Source organism: Dasypus novemcinctus, chromosome 30 (assembly GCF_030445035.2).
Source record: "Dasypus novemcinctus isolate mDasNov1 chromosome 30, mDasNov1.1.hap2, whole genome shotgun sequence".
NCBI classification, from domain to species: domain Eukaryota; kingdom Metazoa; phylum Chordata; class Mammalia; order Cingulata; family Dasypodidae; genus Dasypus; species Dasypus novemcinctus.
In genome coordinates this window covers 32046403-32067360 of record NC_080702.1, presented here as the reverse complement: position 1 = coordinate 32067360, position 20958 = coordinate 32046403, and the positions used below count along the sequence as shown (strand labels likewise).

The 20958-nt window shown below is 35.0% G+C and overlaps 1 pseudogene; it reads left to right on the top strand.

The window, feature by feature from the left end:
* The first annotated feature begins 385 nt into the window (after positions 1–385).
* LOC131272976 (vomeronasal type-2 receptor 116-like) overlaps positions 386–20958 on the top strand; it is a 37012-nt pseudogene continuing 16439 nt past the window's right edge.

Below are 20958 nucleotides of genomic sequence, written 5' to 3'. Positions count from 1 at the left end.
ATCGGTTGATTTTGTAATTGTGTTCTAGAAGATGAGAGAGGTTCACTTATTTGCATTTACAAAGGCCAGGATTCAGGAATGATTTTGGGAAGGAAGATATGATCTATTGATGGCCGGAGAGATTCGGGAGTTTTCTATTTCAAAACCGAGACCTGAACAAGATTTCTGAGTTCATTTTATACAGAGGAAGGGCCAAATTGTTCTTTGTTTCAGTGCTCAATAGCTTGAATTAGCATATATCTTCCACATGTTAGGTATCCTTTTAGCATGGACTTTACACATTCTAGATAAGCTTTTAGCATATTTGGTTTGCATTTTCCCTGAATATTTAAAGTTTATAGAGTTTGCATTGCTAAACTGTTTCTCCAGGTCTGGAGTCGTTGCCATGGTCACCAAGGGCAGGGCTGCAGCCTCTTACTGTCCCTCACCCACAGGTTGGGACACCTACAGCTTAGGTTACCTACAGAAGGGAAGAACAGCCTCCCACCCAGAGCCCACATCATTTACCCCACTAATGCTGAAGCTTAACTTGCTAAGCTTTGGCATAATTATTGTTGGAGTTATGAGGTGGGTGACTGTTTGTTGTTTTGATTGATTACTTTACTTATCAATTTTAAGTGAGGACCTAAAGAAAATGTTTCTGTTTTTAGAAGTTTTCATTCTGGACAGTAGAATCCTGGGCATGGAGCCACCCTGCAGTCATCCTGGGGCCACAGGGGCTCACATGGATTTCCAGTCAGGCCCAAGAAACATCTATTAATTTTATTTTACCCTTAAAAGAGTTTACACCTTTGATCTTAAGGGGTTGCTGAATGGGCATGATCTCTTTTCTGTAACTGATTCCTGCTGGCCATGGGCTGTAGTCATTGCCTAAAAAGGTGCACAACTACTATTTTATTTTAACTCGAGGAAGATGGATCTGGCATTCTGTATGAAGTTTTCATATGGTTAATAAGAAGCTCATTCTGAAAGAAACAAACTTAATAAAAATTTTGGAATACCCATTTTTAAAAGAGGACATTGAATTACAGACGTAGACAAGGTTAGGTGCCTATAAAGATGGCACCCCATTTTAAAAGCTGGTGGGAATGGTGTGTGTGTATATATATATATATATTTTTTTTTTTCCAGAGAGAAACTGAAACAAATATTTAGCTTTGTTTTGAAGACTCATTTCAGGCTGTTTAATGATTGGCACTCATGTGCTCTGTCAGATGTTCTTGGTTGACTGGCAACTTTTCGGCAGTTGGTTTTATTTAGGATTAGTGCACCAAGTTGGAAATTTTCTTAGTTTTAGCTGTGGGAGTGATTAGAACTACAGAATAAAGGTGTTTTTTTTTTTACATTTTGGTTTTAATTGTACAATTTCTGGTAATTTTGAATGTTCAGTAGGTAATCCCTTATTAGCAAGCAAGCCTCATTTTTTCTACACAGTAGAATGGTAACTTGACTGAGCCTGGCTAAGTCTGCACCTTATTTTATAAATACGTTTAATAAATAGTTAGAAAATGAGGTTACCAAGATTTTAACATGTCTAATGCACTTTTTTACTTGATCTAGAATAGAAAAGATAACATTATAAGTATTAGGCATATATTTAGTACAGGATAAAAGTACAGCACTAAATATTAATTAATGTATTAATTAATGCATAAGGATTCTGAGTTGCCATTAACAGTTTTAAGTTTCAGGTTTGTAATACTTTACATGTTAACTCTCCATGGGAGCAGGCCATAATGCCAATTTTGTTTAAGTTTTACTTACAGAATCCTGGTAATCGTGGCTCCACTTAGCATGTTCTTCACACAGTGAGTAAGTCACATCATCATTGATCCTGGAGAGAGTTTCCAGTATTCTACCAGCCTTGCACATAGTGCTCACGGGCACTATGGAACAGCGCCAGTCTGGAGGCGATATCCATTGTACGCTTTGCTATACTGAGTCATCATTGGCTGCTGCAGGAGCTTGAAACTTCAACGTAGTTTTTGTCAACTTCAGGAGGAAAACAAGAGGCTGATAGAGCAAATATTTCTATTCGAGGGGTCAGTGACCAGCCTAGCCAATAACTCACATGGAGAAGCAACCTGTAATGTATTCCAGGCCTGGTTTGAATGCACAAAAGAGTTTGACAATGTTAAAATTTTCCCTTGTTTTTATATATATTTTAAACATTTTAGTGCAACATATCATATGTAGCAAATGACTTTATTTGCTTATTCAGATTTACCATGAAGATAATAGTAGGTATTTTACTTTACTAATAGAGGAAAAAATCTTTTTCATTGTTGAAATGAAAGATTCCCAGTACAATCAAGATAACTTTTCATTACCCTTTACTTAAATATGCACCTTGCAGTGAACTTCAGACAGGTTTTATGATCAAAAAGTTATTCTTTGCCACCAATACCAATCCAGGTTTTTAGTTAACAGTGAATTCTATAACTAGAACCATTTAAATGTTTTCAGTTTGGAACATGTTTTTATAAACTCTTTATAATTGACCAGAACCACATAGACTAGTTACCTTACATTTAAATGAATTTGTTAAATTACAATTACCAACCAAAGAAGTTTACTTTATTTATTTAAGAAAGCATATCTACATTTTTTCTTAGCTTGATTTCATTAGCATGAACTTACAATTTTTGTTATTCCAAAGATTTTGTATATATAATTTTAATTTTTTAATGGGTGATTTATAAACTAAGAGAGATTACACCCAAGCTAAATAAAATTGAAACAATCATAGTTTATACAAGGAGAGTTCTCTTTTCTTTGAAGGATTCTACAACCTCTTTTCTTTGTTTAAATTTTGAAACTGTGAATACTTTTAAATGTATACTGGCTACCAGGTTCCACAAAACATTATAATCATATAATTTGTTTAATCATAATCCAGGAAAGATCTCTCCATAGTTTTATGGACCTTCCTTTATTTACTGAAATTTAGGCAACAAAACCAAAACCACCCTTATTTTAAGGCTGTCAAAAGGTTTTAAACTGGGGAATTACAGGGCAAACTGATTCTTAATTCCCCAGCCTAGTAGATACATTTTAATCTGCCACACCTAGTTCAGCCCTCAAAGCTCTTGTAAAGAGAAGGCCCTTTCCCAATAGTTTCTATAATCAGATTTTTATATGTCCATCCTGCTTAGTTTAATTTGTGCTCCTGGAATATTTATTCAGATATATAACTGCATATTTAACTTTTAAAATTTTCATTTGTTACTTTGATATTATCCTCATGTATGAAGCTATGCACTGAGCAAATATGCAGACACAAATAGAGTTAGACACAGAAACACAACTCATTGATGTTACTTATAATTTGCATTATTTTACACACCCTTCAGGTATTATATATAACTGCATATTTAAACAACAATGAGCAAATAGGCATACATGAATAGTTTGACACAGAAACATAACTTAGTTACTTAAATGTTTCATTTTTTTATAAAACAAGTGTGACTGCAACCTTTCTAAAGTTTTTCCCCCTTAATTTCCACTATAACCATTAAGTTTTGCACAAAAATTTTGTTTCTTAACTAATGTCTTGTAACCAAAATGTTCCCAATGCTTTAGCATCATTTTTTGTTTGTTTGTTTCAGAATTTTATATTTTACCTTGAATTTAGCAGAATTTTGGATGAACATCGAGACTAATCCTATGTCTATTTACTGAGGCTATTGGAGCCTCAGGGAGACTGTTTTTTTCATGAATTGCCACTCAAAAGAACCCTGACAGTCAAGGTATGAGACCTCCTTTATTTTCCATTCCTTGGAGATAATAAAACTCCTGTGGTCATTAACCCCAAGGGCTAAGAATTTCACCAGGCAGTAAATTAGTTCACACCTGGAATCATGAGAGAAATCAGGTTTACAAATACCAGTAGGTCAGGAGAGAAGGATGTCCCAAGTCTGCTTTTCCCTGGACTGTAGGGGCAGAAGTTGTTATGAAATAACCATAAACAAAGGCAAGGGATGAGGCTAAGCTTGATATAACCATAAAAGAAGGTAAGGTTAGATTAGAATTCACAATTACATTAAATAGGTTCAGGCTATAAATACACCCCATTTTAATTTCAGTTATTATCCTTCTGCTTCTTGATAATATAAATGCACCTGTAAATGATCTTAACTCTTTTTTATTTTTCTTATTTTTTATCTTAGCTCTTAATTACAGTTTTCATTAAGTTTTAACCTTATGGTGAAATGGATACCTTTATTAATTAAGTTACAAGAATTTTATTAGTAGCAATTCTGTGAAGTTCTGCATTTTCCCAGTAATGGAACAAATTCTCATCTGCAAGTTATACATTTAACTCACCATCAAGAGAGTATTGGCATTTAAAAATTCATTTTTAATTTTTCTTATACAATGAATACTTAGGTGCCGACAACCCACAAAAACCAAACACGGATTTTTTCCTCTGTAGTTTTACAAACCTGATGTTCCCAGCCAGGCCATTAAAAAGGTTATCAAATGATTAGAGATCTATTATTTCAAGTGATAGCCTCCTTTCTTCAGACAAGTGTACAGTTCTAAAACATTTCAAATCATTTCTACATAGTCTCACAGAGAGAGAGAGATATTTGGAAAAGCAGAAGAACCTGGACAGAATGTAAATTTATTTTGGCCATTAACACCCTAGGGAGGAAACTTAACTGCATTTATTTTGATCATCCTCTGCATCTTGATTACCTCCCTGCTTCCAGGCAGTTATGTGCACTGCAATCAAATAAGAATGTGGCTTATAAATAGAAGGTGTGGACTCACTGGAAAGGGGTAAGCCATACCCACTTTCCAGCTTTCTGCCAAAATGGGCATAAAGAACCTACTCAAATTTGGTGCCCCTCCTGGGAACCCAGCCACCCTGACTGGGGCCAGCCCCAACAAACCCAGGTGCAAGGTATGGAAACAGACAGCCCACAAGCCCCAGAAAAGGGGCAGACCAGAGACAAGACAGCAGAGGATGCGCAAACATCCAGACTCTGCAGGTTGGCCTTATAATCAATGCACCCCCTTTCCAATGGCAAGGGAGGGTTCCAGCTCAAACAAATTCCACCTCTTTTTGTAACCACACAGCATTGAGATGACACAGAAAGAAGCAAAAAGGTCATTAATCTGACCCACAAGTTCTATATATATATCTTTTTCAGCAGAGCTGCCCCCACAGCCACAAACCTTAGAAAGAGAGAACACTTAACATAAACATCTGATATAAAGTAAATTCATTTGAAATTCAGCACCATAACAAAAGATGCCAGCTAGACCTTTTTCACTGTTTAACTTTACACCCAGTCTAAGCTTCACTAGAAAAGATAAATCATTTTCCCTAACCAAGTTTTTCAAAATCGAGACCAATTTCCAGGACCTTAGGACTCAAAACTATAAACAACCTTTCCCATGATAATCAAGCTTCCACTCTTTCAGCAGAGATAAGCCCAGTACTAGAGTCTAACAGGCAGTTAGACAAAACAAAAACATCAGGCTTTTTCCCTTTTTTCTGACCTAAAGAGAACTGCTTCCCCTTAAATTTCTGGAGGTACTAGGGTCCTTTCTTGGGAGGTGATCAGGATCCTTCTAAGCAATTAAAGCTATGTTTTTTTCCCAAATATGCTCCCCTGGGGTCTCTTACCTTATGCCAAATCCAGAGTTCTTTTTTTTCCCCAGAATTTTCCTTCAGACTTTCCATTGCCCTCAATTTTCATCAGGAAGACTCTGCTGGAGCCCACATATTTTCTGAATTAAATTTAATCAAGGATCACCCTGATGCCTGGGGTTTACCCAAGTACTCCCTGCTTCCTCTGGGATCTGGAAGGGGCAGCAAAATACTACCATCTCTTGTCTTCATTTCCAAAATGGATGAGCCCCCCAAAATATTGTAGAAGATGAGAGAGTTTCAATTATTTGCATATAGAAGGGCCAGTGCTCAGAAAGGTTTTTGAGAAGGAAAAAACAATTTACTGATGGCCAGCTGGACTCCGGTGCTTTCTGTTTCAAACACAAACCCCAAATGAAATTTTGGAGCTCCTTTTAAACAGAGGAAGGACCAAACCATTCTTTGTTTCAGTGCTCAATATGCTTGAATTAGCATATAAGGACCACATCCTAGGTAAGATTTTCACCTGGACTTTATACATTCAAGATGAGCTTTTAGCACATTTGGTTTGCATTTTCCCTGAACATTTAAAGTTTATAGAGTTTGCATTGCTAAACTCTTTCTCCAGGACTGGAGTCGTTGCCATGGTCACCAAGGGCAGGGCTGCAGCCGCTTACTGTTCCATACCCACAGGTTGAGACACATACAGCGTAGGTTATCTACAGAAGAGAACGACAGCCTCCCACCCAGAGCCCCCACCTATTGTATTTTTGCTTTGATGTGGGAAACTGTTGACTTTGAGGAAGTCCTGATATTGATGTTCTGTCTTTGTTATTTCTGTTGGTGCTGTTTGTTCAGCTATATCTGATCTCGGTGGTGTTTTGGAAAATTGGTCTGAATTTGGAAGAGACCCCCTTAAGAAAAAATAAATGCTATTCTATTTCCACATTGCCTGCCACAGTATAAAAAATGGTGTAAATAACCTATTAATGAGACTTTAAATTTCTATATTATCTTGCAATTGATTTTTTTTTTGTAAAATAAATCACCAATTGAATTAAGTTAACTGCTGAAGAAGCAGAAAATCTTAGCAACATTGTTGTTATCAGTTTTGTTTCCATGTAAATTCTATTGGGATCTTGATAGATAAGTTAATATTATCCACGTCTTTGAAGTTTAGTAACTTTTGAATTAGACAACTCTATGAACATAAAAGAGGGGGGTAAAATAGAAAAATGCTAGCTGCTTTTGTAAGCCTGCAATTTCACTGTGACCTAACACTGAAAATGTGGCTCAAGAAAATTGTTTCAGATTGTGTCCTTGTAAATGATTCTTAATATAGCTCTATAAAATACTGAAAAATAGTAAACTAATGATCTCTATGAGCTAACAATATACAAGTAATATTTGAAATGAAGAGAAGTTATGTTTCCATATAACTAAATTGAATCATTATTCTGACCATTTTGCTTAGTGTTGATGATAATTGCATACTTATAAGAGCTTTGCTTGGAGAAAGTTTCCAAAGACATTACAGTAATTTTATTTATGAATGTACACAGAATGTATTTTTAGAATTACGGAAAGAGAAATTAATTTCTTTCTAAGGAAATGAATGACTATTACTTAAGAAAAAAGAAGGGAAGTGGATTTGGCCCAATGGATAGGGCATCTGATTACCACAAGGGAGGTCCGTGGCTCAAACCCTGGGCCTCCTTGACCCATGTGGAGCTGGCCTATGCACAGTGCTGATGTGTGCACAGCGTGCCCTGCCACACAGGGTTGTCCCCTATGTAGGGGAGCCTCATGCCCAAGGAGTGCACCCTGTAAAGAGAACCATCCAGCATGAAAGAAAGTGCAGCTTGCCCAAGAATGGTGCAGCACACACAGAGAGCTGACACAACTATGTGACACAAGAAAAAGAAACACAGATTCCCAGTGCCACTGACAAGGATAGAAGTGGTCACAGAACACACAGCAAATGGACACAGAGAGCAGACAACTGGGGCCAGGGGAAGAGGAGAGAAATGAATAAAAAAATAAATCTTAAAAAAAAAGAAACAAGAAAATATGGGACAAAACCTGAATGAATACAGAAAATGCAGAAGGTTCACAGAAAAGGAGTTTTTATCATCAAACTTAGGTAAATTTGATGGATCTACTTATAGCATAAAAAATCTTTAGCATCAAGTAGTATAGTGATGCAAAATTAAAATTTGTTTTTTCTCTGTTAAAATGATGAAGTTGCTTAAATGGTTATTATAGTTTAGTAAAATATCTTTGAGTTTTTCTCCTGAATAAGCAGTAAACACAGCTGAAAGACTGTTTTGTCAAAAAAAGCTTCTTGTGCTTTAAATTGATTGTATCCTTGGTTTAAGGGAAATCATTCCTCTCACTTTAAAATCAAAAGTGTATGAACCACAACTTTAAACCTTTTGCTTTCTCAAAGGCAATTCCTGAAAATTATCTTTTTATTTCTAATGATTTCAAAAAATATATTCTGTCACCTTATAAAATGTAAAGTACAAAAAATAGTTAAGTCCAATGGAAATGTTATAAATTACCTAGGTAAAGATTAGAAAGTGTGTAAAAATTTGAATAGTTGGACTTCAGTTTCATTAGACTCTCTTGTTCATTTAATCCAGGCCCATACTCCTGTGTATGGTGCCTCCCAATCATTATTAGCTAGATTGACCTCTATGGCCCATAAAATAATAAAGGTATCTGTCCCATCTCCTGGTCGTGCTCTTGGAGTACATGGAAATGTGTTTCTCCTTCATATTTCTTTGGCTCTGCCAACTGCAGATGGCTTGGCAATACCTCCATACTGGCTCTCTTTCATATGCCAGAGATGCTATGCACCAAGCTTGTGGAATTTATGTGCATGCGCATTGCAAGATTTCCGAAAAATACTTCCAAATTATCTTCAAAAATATTTACTTTATTTATATCATTATAGTTACTATATTCATTATAGTTTCTAATGAACTATAGTAAAAATTTCCACATCCTTTCTCCATGAGAGTTTATTACTGTTTTCATTTTCATTTGAAAAGGTTTAGGGAGTGCATTGATTGGAGGCTGGATGTGTTTTATATAAGCTAGTGTTGAGGACTGAATCATGACCCCCAAAAAGGCATGCTCTGGTCTCACACCCAGCTCATGGGTGTGTGAACCCAGTTGTAAATAGAGTATTTTAAAAAGCTATAGGTAATCTGTGCCCAAATTGAATGACGGCAGGCATTAATTCAAATTTGGACACCAAGGGGAAGCCATTGGGACCAGCGAAATAAAGGAAATCAACATAACACAGGGGAGAAATTAGATTCCAATGCATTTTTTTGCATTGGGCTGATTTTTTTTTACTGTACAAGACAGCACATATTGGACATTATTAAGTGAAAACCGTCAAGTTTAAATTTTGGACATTTCTCCCCCATTATTTCTTCTAATTTGGATTTTTTGTTGTTCAATGTATTCTCTCTTTCTGAAACATCTTTAGTGACTGGAATCACTCAAGGTTATCTCAATAACACTCATTTTCTTTGGTGTTGTTCACTGTTTTCTCTTCTCTTCTGAGTTCTTGGTAAATTCTACAGTTCTATGTCCTATTCCAGCCTTTTGATTACTATGTTCACGTCTGGTCTAAGTATTTGTTCCAAATATTTAAATTGTATAATTCATTTCAACTAGTTTATACATTGTTTTAATGAATTATAATTTTTGTTTTTCTTATCTTTCTGTTCTTGATTACTATATATCAATTTATTTCACATTAGTTTCTTAACACACGTAATATTTCTTACTTCTTTGAAGAACTTAAATATACTTGATATAAGTTCATTTTGAAATGTACCTATTAGCTCTATTTTTTCCTGAATTAATTCATCTCCCATTTTTGAATGCTGAGCAGTCTCAATTAGTAACATTTTCCATCATATCTTTGGATGAATCATAGAGATTTTCTCTCTCCTTCCATGACTCACTCCTGCCTACTTCTACCCACACACGGAACCTCTACTAAAGAAGAAGAATATCCACAAATATTCAAGAATAATTTTTTAAACTCTGATTTCTCACACTTAGGAGCCACAGAAGTCCCTTGGAAAGACAGTTGATCAAAGCAGGGAAGTAAGAGAGGTGACCTGCCCATCTCTGTAAGCAGTGTGTCACCTCAGGGCTGTCTTGCATAAGATGGCAGAATCAAGAGAGATGATGTTGTGTTGACTATCAATGCTATATGCTTCACCAATTTAAATCATGGTGTGGTGGTAGCTATGCTGAAAACCAGTGCTGCTTCCCCAGCTTATGCCTTTAAAACACTGGAGTTCCAGTTTTCGAGGAGTCAGTACAAGCCATGAAAGAACACCAAGTGCATTCAGTGAGAATGAGTATCCTGCCAGCTCGTCCCCATCATGGGCCACATGGCTTGGCCTTCTGAGAGCACTGCATGGCTGCCATGATCTAGATTTAAGAAGAAGCTATTTGGGAAGTTGGGGTTTTACTATTGTTGGTGGACATGAAGAGAGCCACACCAATCAGCCTTTCATCATTAAAACTATCATCCTGGAAACTCCTGCTTATTATGATGGAAGACTAAAATGTGCAGACAATACAGTGGTGGTGAACGGCCCATCTGACATGGGAATGGGCCAATCCACATTAGTCCCCATCCTGAGGGAGCAGAGGAACAAAGTCATGTTGACCATTTGTTGGCCTGGAAGCTGCATGTATATTTTTTAAAATTTTTAACGTATTTTTATTAATTTTTAAAAGATACGAGTAGCACACACAATGTTACTAATATTGTGGGAAATTCTCATATGTCCCACTCCCCTCAGCCCCCAATTTTTGAAATTAGTTTTGAATCAAGCACTTTTTCTAGTGAAAAGATGAATTTGTAAAGTAATTATAGTTTAGTGCTGAAGATAGTTAAAGCTACATTTACTTGAATAGTCCTACAGCATTAAAAATTCATTGCCAAAGAATGTTTAATTATGTAAAAAAATTCTGAAGCAGTTTTTGCTAAATATTGTTTTTGGAGTATGTATTTTATTATCAGCCATGTTGGCTGGAAATATTTTTGTGACTTATGCAGTTAAAATGGATAAAGATAAAACCATACTGCTATAGATATACACTCATACATATATATCAAAGGTTATTAAGAGAAGGAGATCATTTATCTTATTTTCATAAGAGTCTTAAATGTTTTAGAAGCCCATGTTTTCCCATTATTTCTTTAATTCTGAACTTAATTATTTCAAGTAAATTATTGAAAAGTTATTTTTCGTAATCTGAAACAGTAGATTTTTGATGTTACCTTACAATCAACTCTTGGTCACTAGACTATTTCATGTTTTGAAATATTTTTGAAAGCTATGAGCACCCATTATTTTTGGTCCTTTATCCAATATGGTTTTCCTTTGAAATAGCATAAATAAATGAAAAAAAAAAGTATCATTTCCTTATTGATATTGTGCATACTTGAAAAAAAGTTTCATTTAGAAACCCAGTTCAGAATGTAAGCTAATTTACAAATGACCTCTGGAAAAAATGATATTGATCAGAGAATATATTCAAAACACTATATGTGTTGTGAAACACAGTCACTTTATTTTCCAACTGAGCAATTTCCTTGCTATGGTTTAGTATATCTACATGGCACTGATGATTTCAGTTAGTTTTATAATAATTTTTAAAAAACATATCTCTTTTGAATAAACAAGAAATTATATTTATAATGATTCCTGATAGGTTCAGTACCTTTGCTACACTCTATGGTCAACATATAAACAGGACACAGTGAAAAATGCCCTCTACATTACAGTATGGTTATAAGATGATGGCTTTTGAAATAATTTGACGTTGGAATGCTTTGACATTCTAATTGACATGGAACAAGTTTTTTCCTGTTTCACAGAGAGAATTTTGTAACCTACTTTGCTATTTTTTAAAACGTTTTATAAGAGTACATCATTTTTATTGGGGAGTAGCCATCCATCAACAAATATCATAATCATTGGTTTGTTATATGGGAAATACTCACATTGAGCCCTGGGGTATAATGAGCATTTTTGCTGGAAAATGTTTTCAATGTTATTTTTATTGTATACTTGTTTTATTAAAGTTAATAGATCACAAAGAATGCTACATTTAGAAACATAAAAAAGTAAGAGGTCCCCCTATAACCCACTTCTGATCCCTCCACCCCATCATTTTCATAAATTATAATTTTTTTGGAGAGATATACAGAAGCTGTGGAATGAGCTTAAGGCAGAGGTTTTCTTACAGAGAATTTTTGATTCCGGTCAGAATGATGTTTGGTGATGAAAACTTTTTCATAACTTATTAAAACTATGAAAACACTTGGATTTTCTCATTTTAAGGTCTCTGGTTAAATATTTTGATTTATTCTGTGCCTTCCTTGAATTATTTCAGTGTTTTTCAGATGTGTTTGAATAATTGTGTTATAATCATTCTGGATGGAAATACAAGTTATCCTTTCCAATTAAAAAAAAACAAAACAAAACAGAGGAAAAACCTTCTCCTAAATCATACCAGATTCAGGACATCTCAAGACTTCTGTCTTCCTCTCAAGTTTTGACACTTATCCCCTCTCAGACCAAATAAATTGTGCCATAAGCATAAAATATTTTACATAGTCCCATGTTAAAGCAGGAATTTCAATCCCTCATCTCACATGTTTCACAGACTCCTAGTTTAGCATATGTAAAAACAAAGGAACCATTTCTTCTTGGAATGTAGAAGATTCAAAGTCTCAGGCAACAATCCAAGCATTAAAAAGAAAAAAAAATCTGTTTCATAGAATATCTTATTTGCTTCATCATGAACTGTATAAGGAAACATTGTTCCTTGAAATATAAGTGAGGAAGGACCCATTTTGCATGACTACATTTACCTTTTTTAAGTATTTTGAATTTTAAATATAGATGTTCAATGAAAAATATGGAGGATTCCCACATGCCTCATTCCCTTCCCCTCCCACACTTTCCAGCATTAACAGCATTCTTCCTTAGTGTGGAACATTTGTTACAATTGATGGGCTCATATTGAAGCACTGTAGTTAAGTGTGGATTAGAGTTTACATTGGTTTTTACACTCTGTCCCACTCAATATAGTATTATGAGAAAATATACAATGGCTTGTATCCATTACTGCAATGTCATTCAGGACAAGTCCAAAGCCCAAAAAATGCCCTATATTACACATGAATTTCCCTTTTCCTCCCCCTCAGAGCTTCCAGTGACCATGTCTTCACCTCAATGATAAAATACCTAACATTGCTGGAATAACAATTTCGAATATACTAGAATAACCATAAATTTTCCGTAGTCCACCTTTCATTCCCTGATCCTGAGGATGCTGGGATGGTGATGCTCATCCCACCTCTAAATGAGTGAGTCTTAGATCCCATGGAGCTGATGGATGGGACTAACTGCCTTGCAGTTGCAGTTTCTCTCTGTTCCTTGAGGTGGATGTAGTCCATCATCATCTCCTTGATACTTGTCCTGGATGTGTCCAATGAAATGGAGAATAGGTGCTAGAACTTCATTGAGATTTAGGACCCAACTGGTACATGGACACCCCAAACATTTAAGTCCTATCAAGGCTAGCACTTAGTATAGGTTCAAATAGAATGTGCAGAAGAACAGTGTGTAGGGAAACCACAAATGAGTCTAGCTCTGTCACAGAGTCCAAAGTAGGGCTCATTGGCAGGGTGTGAAATACAGTTACAACTCGAGAGCTCTTTCTGCCAATTTGAATCACTTGCATCACCTATATCCCAATAAACTTCAGCACAATATTCATCGTCACATGAAATTGTCTCAAAACCCTCAAATATGGTAATGAACTTACCAATATATATGACTTCGACAAAACCACAGTGGGAGTGTTTATGTATGAACTTCACTAGTACCTGGAAGAGAGAGTAAAAAGCCCCTGTTGTCTGTTTAGGTTGTCTCTTTCTTCCTGGTGTTATAGGATCTCTGCCATCAACAACTTCAAGGATCATTAACTGGCTTACAATCAGAGGAGGTACACCTGATGTGGTATTCCCAAAACATAGAACTTCCTGCCCTGACCATTGATTAACTCGTAAGTGTATGTGCCTGTGAGATGGGCACAACTTTAATTTCCCTTCTAAGTTAGTGGCCATAAGCCCTTTATTTTTTATCCAGGTTAATAAAAAATCCATGTGTTGCCTGTGACTTAGATGTTTGATATGGTGGAGAGTATATGGGGTATTAAAGCGACTGTTCTCTGCTTTGGGTGACAAAAAAATAACTGTTTCCAACATAGATTTGTGTTCCTATAGAGGTGCAGTTATTAGGGAAAACTATCTGTTGATGGTGAAATGGATCAGTGAAACCTGCTGATCTATGGTTTAAACACATTTTACAGGGGCTGAGGAGTAGATAAGTGTGTCAAATTTCATTTTCACATTAATCTTATGGTATTGATTTGTAATTTCTGAATATTACATGACTGCTGCTTCCCAGGCTTGGGCACATTGGATTGTTAGTGTTTCTAGTCACAGGAATGGTATGCAGGCCGGCATGCACCTTAGGAGGCATGCTGTTTGCCTAATATCAGACATAGCTGTGTGAGGTTGTCCATCTCGCTATTGGACCATGATTCCAGGATGTCCTTTGATAAAGCATGACTGGCATGAGCCCCTATTGACAGAACACCCTTCTGATGCAATAAACACCAGTTTTTTTAACAAGGGATGGCACTCAGTCTGCCTGGAGAGGAGGTGGTCTGTGGAGCATTGCTATCCCTGGACTGGGGTGAAATCATAGCTCCGAGGGGTTGCTGAGGATAATCCAAAACATATTTTCCAAGTCTTGTTTTTCACCTGGGCACAGAGCCTCAGCTGCAGAGCTCCAGGGCAAAAAGTGTTACAGGTCCCCCTATTGTCTAGAGAATTTGGAAAAGCTTAGCAAAAAAGAGGCCATAACAGCCCTTAGATTTGACTTTCCAGGTCATAACAACAATATATACACCCAGATACATCTGCAATAAGTCTGCAGGTTCCATTTCAGCTCTGAATGCCCCTTACCTGGCATACAATTAAAGCATTGGCTAAATCGGGGAGCTACTTAAAGATGTACCTATTGATTTTCATTGTCCTCCTCCTGCAACTTCCCCTTTCTGCATGGAAGTTAACGGATCCCTCCTGCTTCCACAGAATGAAACCCAGTGTATTTAAGGATGGAGACCTGGTCATTGTGGGGTTTTTCCCAATTTATATATTTCTAACGGAAGAAAGGATGGCCCAGCCTATCAAGGAACTCTATGTTCAGCAGTGAGTGCCATTGTCATTTATTTTCTGCTTCATTCTTATGTTGAGTGATGTGTAGATAATTTACAGATGGCTAGACCAACATAATCCACGTTATAGTCCTTGCCTTTCCACCTGCTCTTCTACATCTTAGATTGTCCATAATCTTCTGTTTTTTTTTTTTCTTTCAAAGCAAAGTGAAAATGTTGCATTTTTCTTCATTTTAGTTCCCATGACTTTCTCTTTTCCATTTCTGGAACATAAGGGCTGCATCCTACTCCATCAAACTCCTCTCTCCTTGCCTCTCTTCTGACCTCAGTTTCCACAAGTGGTGGATGAAATGATAATCCTTAGAAACACAATCCACTGTCATTAGGGCTTTTCTAAGAGGTTCTAGAAAAATGTCTGTTACCCAAATTAGGGGTCTGCTAATGCTTCTTTCCCCATAGTTATAATTGCTAATATTCCTACAAAGATGCCACAAATATCTGGGGTCCACTTGCATGTGCAGATTTCTTACTGTAGACAGCTGGTTGTTCTTTGAAATATCTTTCTATCAAAGCCTGCCAGGTGTCCTCCCTGCCTCCTAAAGCTGCCAACCAGGCCACGATTAAAAGATGAAGGGTCTGTGAGTCATTTTCATCTCCAGGATGATTCTGATTTATTTTTGTATTTAAACTAACTGCATTTTTAGATTTATGTGAATGCCATTTCTATAGCCAGTGTTCTAGTAATGAATTGATAAATTAAATCTGCAGGAATATAGGTTTCAAAAAATTCTTTAAAATTTTTTGATGGGCTTCCAGCAAATAGATGCTGCTTGAGTGAAATAGGGTGTTTTATTAAAGAAAATGATGCCTTAATACTTTTTAGAAAGTGCCAGACACATATGTTTTACAAGAAGCTGCAAACATTTGTGACTGCTGTTGGCACGGTTCAGAAATTTCTGTAGAAAGAGTTTGCAACTATGTTTTCTTACTTTTCATTTCTAGTTGTTTTTCTGATTATCTCTTTGATTCTTTGACAAACCTCCAGTGATTCATTGCTCATTTCCTTTCTGTAATTTTCCAAAATTGCTGTGAATCTCTGTAATATACACACAGCTCATTCTGATGGGCACTGCTGACTGTTCTCCAGTGTCAGGGCTGCACGAGTTGAGGGTGGTTGATTCACGGCATTCTGGCCTGAATCTCCTAAGGAAGAAGGCAAGTTGAACTCATGTCCCAGCTTGCATGAAGCACCCTGTAAGGTGGAGGGGAAGAGTTTGTGCATTGTCAGAGAAGGAGATATTAAATGCTTTTCTTCGTATATTCTGCTGTTTTCTCAAACTGCCGAAGGGAAATGTGCAGTTGGTGGATTTCATTGTTGTAGAGTAGAAACCCAGAGTGACACTTGCTAAAATGCTCTGATAATTAAATAAGGCTTTCTTTTCTGTGGTGACTTATCCACTAGGTTCAGAAGGTGCAGTGCCCAGTGCTGACCACACTGGGGGTCAAGAAATGTTTTAATATCCTTTTAAATCTGAAGAAAAAATAAATGTTTTGTCAAGGAAATTGTTTTAATATATAATTTTAATGAATTTGTCTTTAAAATAACTCAGTCATAAAAAGTAAAATCTATATAATAATGTCTCAGACCATGGAAGTTGTAATGAAATCCTGAACATATTCTTTATTTTTCTGTGCTAAAAATTTGTATATAAGGTTGAGATCATTCTTTCCCCATTCCCCTTAAATGTGACTTGCATATAAAAGATACCATGAAGAAAAATACATGGTTCCAAAATACAATTTGTATGCCTACATATATTAAAGTCTTAGGGCTAAAATGACTTTTATCCAGTAAAAATTTTGTGTTTTTATTGGGTTCTAATATTTTATTACTATAATTGTGTACATAATTAATATAGTAATACATCTTTGTATTATGAAAGCAACTGACAGAATTTTTGGGGTTAATTGGTTGAGTGCCAATTGTTGGTGTGTTTTAAATGTTTTATAAGCATATTATAAAAGAATCCTCCAGAAATATACTAATTGATACTTTCAGTAGCTATAAAGGAAAACATCACTTTCCTTGTATTGTTTTTGAACATGCTTGAATGACTTAATGTTTGATAATGGTATCCTGTTGATCACATTTGCATTTTTTAAAATAAGTGTTGGATTAATATTTTCTTGGTTAATTGGTTTTAGAATATATTGTTCGGTGACTGAAGCTTTGGTCATTTTTTCTGCTCATGTATATAACTTTTCACTTTTTACAAAGGTTTTAGATATTGAAAATATAAAGTATGTGGTTACAAATATTCATTTTAGGGCTGTGGATGGAGATCAACGGTTGAGCATCTGCTTCCCATGTACAAGTTCCTGGGTTCAATCGCTTGGACCTCCAAAATATTTTTTTTATCCTGTTGTTCTTTAAAAAAAAATAGTTTTGATTGTGGCATATTTAAATCAAAAACAAAATGAAACTTCAGTTAAGTAAAATCCAATCATCTTTTCTCCTATTCTGTCTGCCTTTTTGGCCATGCCACTCCAGTCTGTAGGTTTATTAAAAAGGTGCTAATTCCAGTAGTTTGTTTTATTTTTGAAATAAGAAAAGTGTATACCTCTCAGATGAAGTAGATTACTTCAATTTTATATTCCAAAATTATTTTCTTTCTCCACTAATTAAACCCATTCATTTTCCCCTTTCTAGTTTTTCAAGAGCACCTGGATGATGCATGAAACATTCCCTTAGACACAAATCCTTTCTCTATTTTCTATTATTTCCTAGAGATAAAACAATATCTTCCTGTGTCATTACCACACTCTTTAAAATATTGTGGCTAATTAAAAATTGCAGTTATTGCTTTTGGTAAATCAAATTCTGCTTTTAGTGTTCTCAATTATTTTCCCTAATTTCCTGAACTTCTCATGCTTCCAGGAAACTTCTAAAATTGTTTTAACATGACGTTTAATATAGCTCCCTGAATTTTTATAATTTTTTATCAACTTACATGCAAACTCCAAAGTTTCCATTTTAAGCACTGTCAAGTCTACAATTCAGTGGAATCAATGGCATTCACAATGTTGGGATACCGTCAGCAGCATCCCTTACCCCAAACTTTCATCATCTCTAACAGAAAATACTTGCCCAATTAGAAACAAATTCCCCTTCCCTCATCTGCTGGGCCCTGGTAACTTATCTACTGTGTTAGCTTTATTTAAGAAATCAATTTTTGACACATATTAATAAAGCATAAATTTATTCAAAGTGTACACTTGTATACTCACATATTTGTGCATATATCACTTCAATAATTATGAGAGCATTTTCATTATTCTAGGAATATTAATAATAACAAAAAGCAAAAACAGGAAAACTCAACACTGCTCAATCTTTCTATGTTTCTTCTACTGTATCTAGCTGCTATACTCTTTTTATTTAGTTCATTGGAATTTATATTTTGTAGAAATGGTTTTAAACATGCAATATCACCCATATTCATATTTCTCATGAGGTTTTATTATGTTATATAACCCAATGTTAATTTTTTTAGTTATCCTTCTAGTAATGTACATGTACTTAGATTTTACTTTTCATCCTTAATCATATCCATATAAAAGCTCTGTGCTAGTTACTAACACTATGATGTGCTTTTTCCACTACTATTCCTTTCCAAAGATTTACAAGCAACTTTTTAACAATTCAGCAATTTGTTAAAAACTGTCCATTCCCTACCCTCATTCTATTTTCTAATTATTAACTCCATGATTGTATACAACATATTTAGTTCATAATAACACCATCATACAATATTTATCCTGTGTTAACTTTTATAGAAATTTTGTAGATTTGTTTGTACCTTTGCAATATTGTTTTCAATGTTTTTATATTCCTTGATAAGAGATTTATAATCTTATCCACAGGAGATGCAGTAATGTCTAAATCTATTGCTATCATATATATCTTCCCAAAAAGCTTCTATAAGCTCTTGGTATATATTGAAAAACCATTGACTTTTATCTATTTGTTTGAGTACCACCTTATGAAGTACATTACCTTATCACATTCATTACTGGAGTTCCTATGTGAACAACCTTATCCACAAAAAAAAAATACTGTGACTCATTACTCTTTCCATTGTTTTTTACCTGTTATTTTATTGCATTATCTAACTGACTAGAAATCCAACAAGGTAATAATTCTGGCACCTACAGAACTTATATATATTCTTGATTTTAAAATGAGTGCTTTTTGTGCAAGGAATCTTTAGCAATATTCATCCAACTATACATGAGGAAAATGACACTCATAAGTAAATTTGGCTAACAGTGAGGATTCATTCAGACTGCAAGGAGAGAGTATGGAATGTGGAGATGAGTCCCTGGGTGGGGGTGATTCAACCATCCCTGACTTTCACCTACTTTCAATTGATTCACTGTCTCTGATTTAAGCAAAGTCTATATTCTAATGTTAAGAGGGTTTGTGTTTTTAAGCATATTCAGTAACAACTCTTCTCCTAAAATAATATGTTCAGTTAGAAGTTGTTCAATTTTCTTAAATTATTTCTTTCTTTTTCAGTATTGTGAAAGCATTTCTCACTAGGTAATTCAATTTATTTTCATAAAACCTGTACCATGCGTTTTCCATATTTTTATTTACAAGACATTTGGGGGGGAAAGGAAAATATGAAAGGCAACATATGGAATTAGAGGTAAAGGCTCCCAAGGAAGATAAGAATCAAAATAAATCAGAGGTAGATATATTTATATCAGACAAAATGGATAAGGATCAAATGCATCATTAAGAATCAAATGGCAAATTCATAATGACAAAAACACTCAAATCATTAAAATTGTATAGTTGTTGTTTTATATTAATGAAGATATAAAACCCTAAGATGAATAAAGCAAAAAAGAAACAAGAAAATATAAAATAAGTTATCATAGTGGAAATTTTCAACATTTATCTCTCAAACAAATGATAACATATATCTAAGAAATACAAATTCTATTTGATAAAAGAATAACAAGTTTGATTTATTGAGCACATTTGGATACCTGTGTGCTACTACTGAAAAATATCCATTCTTGTCAAACATACAGGGTGCAGTAAGCTACAGTTAGTCATATTTTAATCAAACCTGAACAAAAGGACTTTTGAAAGAAATACAAGATATTTTTATTTTTCTTGCAATTTCAGATAAAAGTAATAAAAATGAAAGGTATTTCCTTTGGTCTGGATGATGATTTCCTAATAAATAAATGGGAACTTACTACAAGCTGCAGAAAAGATGAAAAGAATAAGGATTATTTGGAAAAAAATCTTGATTAATTATTAATAATAGGATTTTATTTTTTTAGTTAGCAAACAGATGATAGACTTTTTAGAATTTATGATGCTGTTGGTCTTAGACCCTAAAGTTTTTCCTCTCCTATTAGGTAAACGTAATATTCAATTCCTTCTCCATCATTTTTTTTCCCCCAAATCTTCCTACCTTGCCTGATTCCTCCTTCACTGGGTCTCTGAGACTCTTCATAGTTCATTGATTTTTGATGAGGAAAGATCCAAAATTTGGTGGGGTAAATGTTTAGGCTAATTGACTGTCAGTCTTCTGTGGGTCACTCTGTCTGTCCCATCCACTTCTGCCTGTTTTGTGGATCTGATCTGTCAAGGAGATTCACACTGTAGTTGGAATTAATCCCTCTTCAAACTCATGACAATATTGCTGACATTCTACAAACCATTTAATGATATATTAATATGAAAAAAGGATTTTGGTTCCAGAATTAAAGAACAAATCCTACCATGAAGGTGGTCTGCTTTTCCACTCATTACATTTTCCATTGTCGCTACTCCCAACTTTCCCCACATAGGTTGAATTTCAGTTAGGGCTTTATAGAAATTTTTAGGTTTTAGCATTAGCTAAAATTCTGCAAATTCAGAAGACTGAGTCTAGATTGAATTCAGTGTGTTTTCCTCCTTAATTTGGTCATTGAATTGGATTAGTAGATAATCATGATTTCTGTCTTTTGCCTACATATCCCTGTGCCCA